Below are 14693 nucleotides of genomic sequence, written 5' to 3'. Positions count from 1 at the left end.
GTTGGACCAGATGCCCCACTGCGGTCCCTCCAACTTGACCCATCCTTGACTGTGCGATTTGTGTCTTTCCTGAATAAACCGTTACCATGTCCCTACAGCCGGAGGTTTCGCCCTCAGGGAACACGAGGCTGCTTCCCCCGCCGAGCGCCGGGGCCGCCATGGCGGCCGAGCGCTGAGGGAGCGGGGCCGAGGCCGCGCCATCTTGTCGGGGGCGGAGCGGGGCCCGTCCCGCCCCGTGCTCTGCCTGCCGGGGCCGTCCGGCCCCGCCGCACTCGCCGCGGAGACCGAGGGGAGCGGAGCCGCAGCCCCCAGCGCCATTGCCGCCCTCAGCCCGCCATGGCAGGTGAGCCCGTCCTCCTCCTCCTCCTCCTCCCGCCGCCGCCCGCCCTGAGGGAGCAGCCCCGCGGCGCTTCCCCGCCGCGCTCTCCCCTCAGCGCTCTTCCTTCAGCGTTCTCTCCGCCGCGCTCTGCCTTCAGCGCTTTCGCCTCGGCGCTCGCCCCCCAGCCTCCCGCCCGCTGTCACCTCCGTGCCGGCCCCCCATCCCCGCACACCCGCGGCTCGCCCCTCGCTGCCGCGGGCCGGAGGGTCGCGGCTCCCCGCAGCCTCCACCATGTTACCCGGCCGCGGTTCACCTTGGCCGCGCGGCTCCCGCGCCGTCCGCACCTCTCCTCTCCTCTCCTCTCCTCTCCTCTCCTCTCCTCTCCTCTCCTCTCCTCTCCTCTCCTCTCCTCTCCTCCTCTCCCTTTTATTCCGCATTTGTGGATTAAATAAACCCTTCCCTGTGCTCCGTGCCGGCGTCCTCTGGCTCGGCATCATCTCCCTGGGATGGGGAAGGGGCGCGGGGGGTGGCCGGGGTGGCACCTGCGGCGGGGTCACCTGCCCGGCGAGCAGGACCAGGCGGGCATCCATCCCTGGGGTGCGGTCTTTTCTCTGTACCGCTGAGGTCATTATTTTTTAATTTTTTTTTTCCCTTTTAATCTGAAACAAAATGGGTGGCAGAGCCTTAAGCTTGCAGATGGGATGGAGAAATGCAGGTTAATTCTCGCCTGGTCCTGAAGGGGTGGCCTCGCTCTTTCCTGATCCCGTTCTCGTGATACGCTTTAAAGCTTCCCCCCCCCCTTTTTAGATTATTTATTTGCCTTTTTTTTTTTTTCTTTTTCAGTGCACATCGAGGCAGTAAATATTTCCGTTTTCTGGTTTTAACTTGCAAGCCCCGTTCGATATCGTGTGTGGTTTTCTTTTGTTTTAAGGTACATTTTGGGTAGAAAGAAGTGATGTAGGTAGCGCAGAAAAATGCCCGAACAAAGCTTGTTGCAAGCCTATTAGGCTTCCTAGAATAAGGACTAACCACTGTTACCCATTACTGTTATTAGTGACTTTTGCCTTTTTCCATAAAAGCTGAGAATGAGGCAGAGGCTTTACAATTTCATTCCCATCCCTTCATTTTGGAGCCGTCGTTGTTATGTTGTACACTGGGAAGAGCAGCCCTTGAGGCAGTTTGGGGCTCCCCTCGCCAGGTGAGTGCGGACTGGGCTGACCCCAAAGGCAGCAGCAGAGCCAGTGGAAGATTCTGGCAGGGAAGGGAAATCCCCAGAGGTGTTTAAGACAAGGTAAAGACCTGGCCTGTTAATTTTTTCCGCCTTGTCATTTCCCACATGCGGCCAACTCTTGGTGTGAGTTCAGTGCCAGGTAGATGCCAGGCTCCCTGTTGCTGATGAGCTTTATTTGTCAATAAAAACATTAAATGCTCTGTATCCACAGGGAGCTTAATATGTCTGTGTATCCTCACTGCAGCATAGTGCTGCCAGTCTTGAGCAAGCTTTAAATACCCAGTTTAAGCTCAAAAAAAAAAGGGTGGTTTGGGTAGTGTTTTTGCTGGCAGGTGGAGTTTGCTGCAGGCTGTGAAACGAAGTGGAGAAGCAGCACAAATGTTGGAGTGATGGGCTGCACAGACTTAACTACGCACCTTGGTCTACCAGGTGATTTCAGTGTAGATAAAGGATTATTGCAACAAGTAGCTCAGGTTAGCAAACTGGAAAATAATCCCTGAGATATGTGGAACAATGGGATTAGTAGCTGATGAGCTCTTGCACCCCTACTCCTAGCTCCCAGTCATGATCCAGATAGCTTGAAATTAGAGCAGTGTTAATGTGGAGATACACTGAAACAAATTCAACCTTGGGCCAGGGAGGAGGTTAAACAAGCCCTGAGATTTTAATCATGGATTTAAACGAGCATTTGGCTTAGTAAAGATGCGAAGAGGACTTGAAAATGTGTTGTCAGAGCCCTGGGGACAAGAGGAGTTCGAGCTGGGGTTCTCGAGGGTGGGTTGTGCTCCTGCTGGGCCTTAACGGGCCGAATTCGAATTGGTTTAAGATCCCTCCCAGGGCTGTAAACCCTGCCCTGAGGCAGGCTTAGCTTTGCTGATCTCTCTGCAAGCACACGGCTCTCAGGAGATGGAAGGGGCAGCATGGGAATCAGGTCCTCAGAGCACGGGTCTGTTGCTTCTTCTGCATTTTCAGCATAGAAACAAATCGGAAGGAAAGGCAGCTTCTCAAACAGTGGGAGGGTTTGGGCTGCAGGTTGATGGGCGTTTCCTTGGGTGACAGCAGCAATTTAAGCAGCTCTCATCCCTCGAAGCCTGGCAGTGTCCCCTGGGTGCTGGGACCCCCGGAGGGATGGCAGCTCAGTCAGGGATTAGCCCACAAAAGCCTTGTGTTTCTATGGCAGCCCGATCTGTTCAGTGAATTTTTGTGCTCTCTGCCCTCCCTGAGCCCAGGTGGACCTGGGTGTACCTCCCTAAGTCCTTACTGGGTGGTGTGTGGGTGTATGGCTTTTTAAAGGTTGCTAATGTGAGAATTTCTGAGGTCCAGTCTAACAGGGAGTTGAATTCCAGTGGAGAAATAGAAACGATTTCTTTGTTGGTATTACTTGGTTGGAGACTTCTTCAGAGGAAGCTTGAAATAATGGCAGCGTTTGAGGGTTGGTTTTTTCCTAACAGAAAACTTTGTGGAATTCCCCCTCATTTGTTTAGAAGAACCTGTAAAACATGCTGCATTTGTATGCTGTTCCTGTTTCAAATGGTTTTTAAATTAAACCAGGTAGAGTTTTTTGTCTTTCATTCTGTCAGTATGTTTGGGGTTTTGTTTCTTCCTGGTGTAGCCAAATCTGCCAACTTCCCCAGTACGATGGACTGTCCCGTGGGGCTGTGACCTGGCTTTGTTGTGTTGTGTAAGTTGATTGGAGACCATTGACAGGAAAATGGGTGAGGCTTCAGGCATTGTCAGTATGGATTCCTCCAGGAGTGGCTGCTAAGCTGCTCTTGTGACTGGTCTGAACTGCAGCAATTAAACTTTTAAACTTATCCTGCTCCCGGAGGGCAGGGGAGGGCAGCAGGCACACCCTGGGACCTGTTCCTGCCACGAACTGGTGTCCTGTGCAAGGTGGTACTTGGAAGGTGATAGAATCCTGGAATGGTTTGGGTTGGAAGGGACCTCAAAGTGCCAGTGCCACCCTCTGCCATGGGCAGGGACACTTCCCACTATCCCAGATTGTTCCAAGCCCTATCTAGGCTGGCCCTGGACTCTTCCAGGGATCCAGGGGCAGCCACAGCTGCTCTGGGCACCCTGTGCCAGGGCCTCAGCACCCTCCCAGGGAAGGATTTCTTCCTGAGAAGTTGTTGTCCTGCTGTAGCTGCTCCTTTCAATGTCTTTGTGTGAACCACGTAAGAAATCTCAAGCCCCAGAAGTTTCTGTAGGGCCATTTCTTCAATAGATTTATTTTACTCCCAAACACTTCTTTATGTGTTTATCCTTACAGGAGAAAATGCAGATGGCTGCACACAACCTTTCTACTTCCATTGGAGCTGATGGTTTATATGTTGCTGCAAAATCTATTTATATCAAGTGTTATTTATGAAGCCTCAGTGGTCATGACATGGCCTGACAACAGTTACCGTGGGGGTTATTTTACTTAAAAGCTGCAGGAAGACAATATTGACAGTCAGGATGAGTAAGAGATGTGCGTCCTGATGTAGTGAAGGCAGGAATAAAATAAATCATTACAAATGAAACTTCTTGCTGTGTTCTCCAGCCTTCCGGGGGTGAAGTGTGTTCAGACACTGCCAGCTTCGTGGGGTGCACTAAATATTTCTGTCAGTACTTGGGAGCACATTTGCTTTATGGGCAAATGTTTTTAGTTGTTATGAGCTGTCTCAGGACAGGGTTTCTTTGATGGCAGGAAAGAAATCTGATGATATTTGGCTGTTTTCAGGTTATGGGAAGGAAATACTTGCTGTCTGAATGTTTTTCTGTTGGAGATGAATCTAAATGGGGATTTCTTGCCATGGTAATTTGGCCATGAAAGAAGCAGAGCTACTTCCTTGGAAAGGCAGTTGGGGTGTTGAGACATCGCTGGCACTTGGTGGGGAAAGGGAGGAGGAGGGAGAACTGGACTTGTAGTTCAGAAGTCTCCTGTTGTAATTTTATTCCGTGCACTCGGCATCAGTCTTGGCCATTTCTGTTGCCGAACAGCAGCGGGAACGCGTGTGGCATCGGCAGCGCCGCGTGCCTGGCGGTGCACGACGCGACTCCCTGGCCTCTAACGCAGTTCTCCAGAGGGCTGAGGAGCCGAGTTTGTGGTCCTGAATGTTGTCATCAGCCCCTAAGTAGTGAGTCACCCTCACCCTGGGCTGAGGAGCCGAGTTTGTGGTTGCCAATGTTGTCACCAGCCCCTAAGTAGTGAGTCACCCTTGCCCTGGGAGCTGTGCCTCTTCCCCTGGCTGTGCTGGGGTCCCAGGGCTGGGTTGGGCTCTTGGGCTTTGAGAGCTCCGGGATGGTTTTGGGAAGGGTGAATTGGCCGCGAGGTCCCAGCCAGCCAGACTGTGCCCAGGGGGTCCCGAAACACTCTTTGGGTGTCGAGCTCCGGGATGGTTTTGGGAAGGGTGAATTGGCCACGAGGTCCCAGCCAGACTGTGCCCAGGGGGTCCCAAAACACTCTTTACGTGTCTCCCTCCTGCGTTGTGGGAGTGGATTGAAATGCTCTCTGTTCCCATCCCACAGCTCCACTTGATTATTTGCTGAGGAATGGCTGGGCTTAAGGTAACAGTAAAACTAGTATTTTAATGAGTTTATAATTAGCAATTCAATTATCTGAATCTCCCTGTGTCTCAGTTCTCAGGCCAGAAGATGAAAGTGCTGGGTAAGGAGGGGATGGGGGCAGGGAGTGCGCTTAACATCCAGGTGTCTGCCCTTACTTAATTTATTTTAATATTACTTTTAAATAGCAGCTTCAAGAGCGAATATACTTTATCCTATTTCGGTGAAAGGGAATTTCCAGAACATTTTATTCTTTCCCCAAAGCCTACGTTACTAAGCAGTAATAAATTCATGTGTCTTGATAAGAGTGTCCCAGGCACCTTGGGGGGTGGCATGGCTGGATTTTAGCTGCGTATTTTGGAGACTGCTACATCTCTGTCTTCTGAACCAGGAATGTTTTGATCTTGGACTTGGCGTCAGCAAAATACCTCAGAAAACAAACTTTGTCTGATAGTTGTATTTTTAGGAGCGGGGGAGGTCCAGTTGTTGCGGTGGAGGAGCTGCGTCTCCTACAGCACCTGGGAGTATCTGAACTTTCCAGCTCTGTGTGTTCTGAAAACAACAACTGACCTGGTTTATGTGTGTTCGGGTTAAACCAGCACGTGCCCTCTCTGATAAAAGGGACTGTTTGAATTTGTCACCCACTTTATGCTCACTTTAGAGTAAAACTGCTGGAAGAATGGGCCTCAAATGAGTACAACGGTGAAGGAGGGATTGACTCACCATTATTTGGTTTTGATTGTTTGGAAATACCGTGAGTCCCCAAACTGATTTTGAATTTGATTTTGAATGGCTCCATGTCCCCCAGTTTGTTGTCTGAATTTATTTTTAAATCAAACTGTTGCAGGGCTCATGGCATTCCAGCAGTTGGCTGAAGCATTTTGGGAATGCATGGTGGTGGGAAAGTAAGTGGAAAGCAACTTCAGGGGTGCTTATGCACTTACAGTCCTGGCTATTAACCTGGGGTGTGAGCTTTGAGTAGTTTGGGCTCTCAATGGAGCGACACATTTTAATTGGCTTTATTCCTGTTTGGCATGGCCGTGAAATGGCAGCCCAGGGCAATGAGGTCGATTTTAGTGGTTTGCCGGCTGTTACACACTTGTGAGGCTGTAAAAGTTAATAGAACAAAGTGCAGCTTTAATGGGAAGGCGCCTTAAACACTCATGCACTTGGCTGTGTTTATGTGCTGAGGTGGTTAATGTGCCTTCAGTGAATTCATCCCCGTCTCCCAGCCCCTGGAAGTCCTGTTGATCTGCTGCTAGTGATGGGAAGGAAATGCTGGAAGTCTTTGACCACCAAGCCCAGCTTTGCTGAGCACCCTTCTCCAGCCCAGAAGCCACCATCTGAAGGGTTTCCTATTTTTCTGACCTTACTCTCCACTTAGCTGGATTGTCTTGAATTTCAACCTGAAGCTCAGTGGTGCTGCTGTGTTGTGCTTTTAAAGGGAATTGTGTGTAAATGTTCTTAGCAGCATTCAAGGTCATGGAGAGGATCTCATAAAACAGGCACGTGACTCCGTGTCATGACTTTCACTTTTTATTTAGGAGCTTGGAAGGGAAATAAAATGCTGCACTGCAAAGTTAGCAACCTTTTGTTTTGTGTGCTGGTTGAGATGAAGCTGTCTCAGAGCTAATAGCACTTAGTGGACTGTGCTGTGGGAAGGTTTGAATTTTCACAGAGGCTTTGAATCCCTGTGACAGGAAAAAACTAATTTTGCTGTGTTTATTGCTTGTCCTTTGTGTGGAGAATCCTGTACTCTCACCATACCCAAGCAAAGGAAACACATCCTTGTTTTGGCAGGCTCTGAAGCACCAGCTCTTCACAGGTTACAGCAGCTTTATTTTTCCCCCTCCCTTTTTCATTTTTTGTACAAATTATTTTTTTCTGAAAGTTAACTAAACCTTCCTGATGCAAGAAGCATTTGCTTGATCATATTTTAACAGATTGGGTTTTTTGATAAAAGCTGACAGATTATGGTTTCCTGATGAGCATTTTGTTGTGTAAAGACCAAACCTAAGGAGTAATTTGGGTTCAGACTGACAAGAAAGAAACTGGAGCTGCAGGTCCCTGTTCCGTAGGCTCAGAGTGCAAGAAATAATTGCTGTATTCTCATACTGTTCTGTGTCCTTTCATCTGTGGGAACAATAACAGCAGTAATTTGCTGATATTGGATGTATTTGCATGGGTGCCATTTAATTTTGTGTGTGGAATTTTGGGAGGTTGTGCTGAGCAGAATCATTATTACCAATATAATTTCACAAGGCTCTGGTCTGGTTTATTCAGCCTGTTGGACACTTGTTATTTAATCTCTTTCAGCTCACTAATAGATGCTCTTAAAAAAAAAGGACGAGGGAGAGGATTTGGGGTGGTTTTATTAGCCAAGTGTTGGGGGTTTGTTGCAGTCCTGTCAGATGTTTTCCTTGTCCATCTGTCCTGTTGGCAAATAACAGGAAAGGCAAAGGATGGAAGGCTGAGCTCTTTTGGAGTCATGATCCTCCTCATAAAAAGATGATCTGAAAAGCCCCTCCTGCAGCAGGGGAAGAGCTGCTGGTCCCTGTAAACATCCCCTGCTAATGAGCTGCTCTGCTTTGGAGGGGATCAAACACATCTAATGCTTTTCATGGAGATGCCTAATCAGGCACAATAGAACCAAGCAAAGCTGTCAATTAAACCTTCTATTAAATTTCTCTGTATAAATGAGCCTGAACCCACAGCACTTTCTGAGCTCCCCTCCGTGGCTGTTGGGGTTTGGTAAAGATTTTGTGATCAGTATTAGCCCCGATTTGGAACTCACTTAGGTACACTCCATCTGCATTGGTCTTTTCCTCTAATTATTCAAAGGGCAAAATGTGTGCTGAAGTGCTGTTCCTTCAAATAGCAGCAGCTAAGAAGTCTTGCATTTATCTGATGCCAATTAAGTAAGAATAATTGAGATTATTTTGTTAAAAGCAGAGCCAAAACACATCTGCCAAAGAGCCCTGAAGATGAAGCAAGCCAGTAAGGTACAATATTAAACCCACAGTATGTTGGTTAAAAAAGGATTGGTTTGCTGGCAGAAATCACAAAAAAGTATTTTACTAAATTTTGCCAAAATGCTTCTTTTCAAGTCTTGCCAAAACCAAAAAGTTTTCCTTCCATAACCTGTAGTTGGTATAAATATTACTGTGAGTAATGTGAACTCTGAAGACATTATAATTCTTCGTGCTTTTCCTGAGCAGCCAGTTGGGTGTTAAACTGGCTGTTCCATTTCTGTCCCATCAGTTGGAGAAGCCACTTAACCTCCTTTAACAGTTCTGTTGCTTGGAGGGATATTTAATGCATTAATATCTATTTAATGCATTCTTAATTACCCGCTTACACAGGGAGGAAAATCTTCAAAGCCATTGCAGTAAACGACATCCCCCATCTCTGCATGGTGACGTGGTGTGTGACGTAGGGGTGAGCTGGCAGCTGGGCTCCAACGGGTCCTGGTCCCCTCCTGCTCCCCTGACCATCCCTGTGGGTTCAGAGGATGGATGGACAAATGCACATTTATGAGGAGCTCGGTGCTGGTGGCTGGGCGGGAGCTGCTTTCACCTGAGCCTGCCTGAAACAGGAGCACAGGAGTCACCCAGCAGGTCTGGCTGAACACAGGCCTGCTCCAGAAACGCTTCCAGGCTTGTTGTGAAATTAATAAATTAGTAATTGGTTGGCTTAACGAGTGGGAATCAAACCCAGGGCTGCTTACAGTTGTTTGGTGTGTGAGCAGGGAGTAAGGAGTGCTGGTTTGGCGTAAAAATCATTAATGGCAATAATGATTTAATTTTTGCCCAGTGGCTGTGGGGAACCAAGGTGTGCTTGGTGACCAAAGCTCCCGGGGCAAACAGTTGGGCACCAGTTATAGGTAGGAATATTAGCATCTATTATTGCTAACATAATGAATAATAGCAGCTGTTCTTGCTCTGTGACACCGAGAGATGATCTGCTTGTGCCCTGCCTTTTGCCAGCTCCAGCAGGAACCTTCTCCTGCTGATTTGGGTTTGGCTCCAGGTCGGGACCTGGGGGCTCCAAACCCCGGTGTGGTGCCAGCCCGCCCTGGGAAGGGGTCGGAGCAACTGTGCCAGGACTGCAGTCAAAGCAGTCCTGGAGCCAGAGGACACCTCTCCTGCAGCACTGAGGGTCCTGGGAGCACAGCAAAGATTCCTGCACACAGAGAGTCACGCTGGCTCTCCCCCTCAGCCTCAGAAGCCTTGGAACGTTTCCTCTGTAAGTGGTATAAATTCGCTGATTATTCCCAGGAAAGATTTTGAAGTAATCTCGAAGGAGCGAAAGGTCACTGAGCAAGAAGGGCATAACTCTCCCAACTGGATAATTAAAAAGAAAATTAAAAAGTGTGCTAAGTTGAGATTGACTTGTGGCCATGCTTTGAAGATTAAAAGGGCTTCTTTCATTTCGGATGCAGGAGGTTGGGATTGGTGGGAGGAGGAGTTGTGGCTGCCGGAGCAGTTGGGCTGCAAATTACTGAGCTGTGAATGAGATCCCAGGACCACTGACCAAACCTGTGCATACCTGCTCTTTTCCCCCCACTTTTTAAAACATCTAGTCTTGCAGCTGGAGTTTTCAGCCTGGCTGCTCAGTGTGTAATGCAGGGAGATTTTTAGGCATCCAAGCAAATTACATACTGAATGAAAAACTATATAAGTGATTTTGGATAGCAATGTTTTGCCTTCAGAAAATAAAAATAACAGCAACTTCAGCTAAAGGATGGAACTTGTCATGTTCTTCGCACAGCCTACAGGATTTTTCTGTACATGAGTTTAGCCCACACTTTTGAAACTATTAGCAGTCACAAAAATAGGGAGAGAAAGCTAAAATATAAGTGTACAAACTTAACTGGTAACAGCAGTGGAAGGTTCCCAGCCCGTGCCAGGGAGTTGGAACTAGATGATCTTCTGAGGTCCCTTCCAACCCAAATCATTCCATGATTCTATAAAATAATGCCCAGTAATAAAAAAAGTCACAAAATCACAACTTGAGCAGATAAGAGTAGATGGTTTAAGTCTGGACCTGGTGTGTAAGTCTGCATATCTGCTGGGTTTTGTGACCCAGGGCATGGGATAGGGCAGAGCTGCTGGGCTGGCCGTGGGTTTTGCTCGTGGCTGGAACTCTGAGTGCACCCAGATGTGCTCCTGTGGGCTGATGTTTGAGGGGTGAAGAGATGAAAGGTCCTGGAGGTGAAATCTGACTGTAAAATTCAGTTTGTAGCTGGCTGGGTGTAGGGCTGTTTTATGCTGGTTTATTAGGTCGGTTGGATGTTGTTCCTGAGCTGAGTTCCCTGAGCATTCCCGAGCTGGGGCTGTGAATTGTTGTTCTTCAAGCGTGAGTTTGATGGAGTTTCCTTGGGCATGGAATGGTTTGGGTTGGGAGGGACCTCACAGCCCATCCAGTGCCACCCCCTGCCACAGGCAGGGACACCTCCCACTATCCCAGGGTGCTCCAAGCCCTGTCCAACCTGGCCGTGGGCGCTTCCAGGGGTGGGGATTCCGGGAATACATGAAGGTAGAGATGCGTTCAGGGTAAACACCTCTCACCCTGCTCTGGTGCCCAGTACACAGGAGTTACTTCTGAATTTTCTTAGAAGACAATAGCTTTGAGCTTTTGCCTTTAATTACAGGATTACCTGGAGCTCCAGGAAAGACGTAGGAGTCTGACTTAGCTTACAAATGCAGTGAATACAGTAACAGGCCCCAAAAAGCACATTCCTTCTCCATTAATTTTGGAAGTGCTTTGATCTGTGCCTGTGGAGTGTAGGGCTTTGGCTCCCCTGTTCTTTTGTTGTTCTTGCTTGAAAATGATTCCTTATTTCTTACCCAGAAATCAGCTATAGGTATTTTTAAAGGCACTTCCATCTTGTAATTACTTTTTCACATAGAACTCTGTATCTGCTGTGATGTACCTCTCAGACCCTGGGTTTTTCTTACAAGTATTTAGAAATACACAGTTGCAGAAAAAGTTCTAATAAACACCACAGTAATATGGGCTGTAGCTGAATTAGGGATTTAAGAACAGAAGCTGGCCACAAAGCACTGCATTCTCCAACCGGAAATGTGGAATTCACCCACCATGGATTGCCCCAAGGTGTCCTTTCTCTAGGAGAGAGGGATGGTGGGTTCAGTCAGGTACAAGGGGGACGCTGTCAGTAGGAGCCAGGACTGGGCATCGCTCCCTGAATTAACTGGGAGCTTTCAGAGCAATTACAGTAATTCTTGGTGTCGATTTGAGTCAGCATTAGGGCAGAGCAGTGGATGTTTTCATACTACAGCAGATCTTCTGGTAAGTGCTTTTTCAAGGAATTCATAATTCAATGAATTTATAAGTGTCACTCTAAGATCAAACTTAATAGCTGAGTCTTTCTGCTGTTCCCAGTTGTGGGTGGAAGTGGATCTATTTATTGTACTCGTGTGTGATGCTATTTTCTGTGTTTGCTGTATTAAGTTAAGTGTGTTCTGGAGGATGTTCATGGGAGGCTGCTGATTAAATAAGCTGATGTAAAAGATTACAGATTTGCTGTGGCTTTGGGAGGAAGAATACTTAAATTAGGAGATCGCTACAAAAATGTAGTGAGGAGGCTCATTGAGCTGTCAGAAACAAGGCCTCCTCCACCTCACCCTCCGGATGAAACAGGATGTTCTTGCAGAGAAGCTGTGCCTCTCCCTGCATCTCTCTTGCTTTTTGGGTGTTTTTCTAGTTCTTGCTGAAGGTTCAAAGGAGGGATTTGGTTCCAGGTGTCACATTATTGTCATTTCGGTGATGGGACGTAACCATTGTGTGCCACTCTTGTGCAGTGTTGTCAGTGCAGGGGGAATAGGGGACTTCAGAGAAGGATTTTATCCTGCCTGAGTGCTGCAAAACTGTAGAGAATATCCTCAGAATAAATACTCCAACTTGGAACATTGTCAGTAGTTTACCAATGTGTGTCCAAGAGCAAACAGAATTTGGCCAGAGCACTTGGAAGTGTTGGTTCATCCTTAGACTGAACACGGAGTGTCTGAGAAGAAGGCAGAAAATTGGATTTTCTCATAAGAATCAAAGTGAACTCCTCCTAGGAGTAACATTTCCAAGCCGTAGAAATGCTTCCACCAGTTTGCATTTCAGATATTAAGCAGGTAATAAAAATGATGAGTGACTGTGTCGGATCATCACGACAAAGCTCCCTGTGCTGAAGCAGAGCGAGATAAATCCTCTGCTGTGATTGCCCTCCCACCACTAAAGTGCAGCCATACACAGAGCTCTCAGCTGTTTATTCCCACCTGGTTTCCACAGCGTTTTGGAACTTGAAGCTGCACCGTGAAATATTCCAGTGCTTGAGACAGTGGAGTCACATTTGGAATTAGCATTCCCCTGGAGTGTGACAGTGATTCCAGTACCTGTTCACTGCAGGGAATTGTAACCCAACAACCCGCGCTTGGATCTGTCCCAGCATCAGTCCTGGGAGCTGGGATTGGAGTGGAGGTACCCAGATTAGAAGATGGTTTATTTGGATTGACTGTAAATGCGAAGTAATCAGAAATAAATTGTTCAAATGTTGATGTTCTCCACTCACCAGTAATGAATTTTGGAGTGATTAGTTTTAATTGCAAGGTAAATAGACAAGTTTTTAATTGGATACTTAAGAATTTTAATTGCATTGAACTCAATTATACTTTGAACTGTGATATTCAGGGCAAGAAGTATTTGAGTCCCTGGCATTGTTTAATCCAACTATTAAAAAAATTCTGGACATTGGAGTAAAAAAGCAAATGGCTTATTTCTTTCAAAACCTAAAGTTTTCCTCTTGCCATTGATCACTTAGTCCTGTAGCTCCGTGTGAGGACATCAAACACCTTGAATCTAAAACAATTTCCAGCATGCACCTTAAAAGCATCATAGATCAGCAATCTTCAGCCAGTCTGGGTACAGCAGTTGGTATTTTGTAGTCTTAAGGTTTGGTGATGTTTTTGTTAAGGGCTCTAAGATTTCTTTATGTTGAAATTAAGATACTTGTGTTTGTGAAAACATTTGGAATTCAGAAGGAAAGAGGAAAGGAAAGGATCTGATAATTGGAAAAGGAGCAAATGGAGGGGGAGACATTTCAACATCTCTTTGCAGCGGAGAACTAAAGGCTGGAACATCCTGTGGGTTTGTGTGCGCACACATTGCACAAAGGAATCTGTGGAGATACTTGGATTGCTTCCATGGATCTGAGCGAGGGATGAATAAGGAGCATTGCATGGGACAGGCGTCAGCTTTCAATTAAACGTGCCCTGCTCAGGCGTTGGCTCTTTGATGCAGGACCAGCACACGCCGAGCCCGGAGCTGCAGGAGCCGGCGGCAGGCGGCAAATTCCGACTTGTGTGAGGCTGCTGGGGCTGGATGGAGCCAAAGGGGTCACCAGGGGAGCCGGACAGCCTAGCCCTGCCTCCACACACTGGGGTGCAAAAAGGGCATTTCAGGTACCGTGAGCTCATCTTTGTGCCCTCGAGCTCCACGCTCTTGGCCCGCTCTCCAAGGGGTGGAGTCGCTGCCGGTAAATCCGGGCAGAAGCTGCTCACGAGGTGCTGCTTTGTGGTGTCCGTTCTGGTTATGGCTTCAGTATCAGCTGTAGGATGATGGTGTCTCGTTAACAGTTTGGAAAGGGAAATGGGGGGTAGGGATGGTGTAGCTCAGTGGCAGCTCGAGGCAAGGGCTGTGATGTGACGAAGTACAAAATGATGTTGAAGAGTGTAAGGGCAGCCTTAGGCAGGACTGTGCTCCCACAGAAAGGGAGTGGGGCAAGCAGATCCATGGGAAGCAATTCTAGAATCGTAGAATTGTTTAGGTTGGAAAAGACCTTTAAGATCAAGTCCAACCATTAAGCCAGCACTGCCACGTCCACCACTAAACCATGCCCTGAATGCTACATCTGCATGTCTTTTAGATACCTCTAAGGATGGGGACTCACCCACTTCCCTGGGCAGCCCGTTCCAGTGCTTGGCAACCCTTTATTTCTTGTTGGTTTTGTTGTTGTTTCGAGTCTTTCAGTTGTTCTCTGCGTCCCTTTCCATCTCACTTTGCCCTGTGCCCAGTATCATTGTTACTCAGCGTTTTCCATTGGGGAAGTGAAGGAGCCCAGCACGAGTCCTGGTGTGTTTCAGTTCCCAGTGAGGTTGTGGATCAGTGACCTTTGTCTTAGGGAAGAGCTTTGAGATCTGGGACCTCTCGAAAATGTGTCCAATTGCTAATACAAACATTTCCGTGCAAGTTGCACAAGGGAGGCTCATGGAAAAACACTCGGAGAAAAGCCCCAGCCTGATTCCAGCTGTTGCAGCCAGGCATGTAAATATTTGTGCCAGTTGTGTTCGGAGGGCTCTGGCTGGGTGTTCTCCCCGTGGAGCTGCAGTTCGTGTCCGAGCTGGAAGCTCCCGGCGCTGGGCTGCCCTGGGCGCCCGTTCGCTTTGCGTAAGCCCGGAGGAGGTGTGGAGTAACTGGGGAGTAACGGGGGTGTCCAGGGCTGCCTCCTGGCCGGCCCTTGTGTAAGCACGGGCTGGGATTGGGCACGGAGCAGTTACACAATGGGAGCAGCAGGGTATAAAAGCGCTC

The 14693-nt window shown here is 48.0% G+C and overlaps 1 protein-coding gene across 1 annotated transcript in view; it reads left to right on the top strand.

The window, feature by feature from the left end:
• Nucleotides 1-255: 255 nt before the first annotated feature.
• Nucleotides 256-14693, top strand: part of SLC23A2 (solute carrier family 23 member 2) — a 48910-nt gene continuing 34472 nt past the window's right edge. The window contains exon 1 of the mRNA XM_082298418.1: nt 256-343. The gene's annotated coding sequence lies outside the window, so the exon portion shown is untranslated. The remainder of the gene's footprint in view (nt 344-14693) is intronic.

Source organism: Coloeus monedula (genome assembly GCF_965178545.1).
Source record: "Coloeus monedula genome assembly, chromosome: 28".
Classification (NCBI taxonomy): Eukaryota; Metazoa; Chordata; class Aves; order Passeriformes; family Corvidae; genus Coloeus; species Coloeus monedula.
The sequence above is the reverse complement of the archived record's forward strand: the minus strand, read 5'-3'. Positions and strand labels throughout refer to the sequence as shown.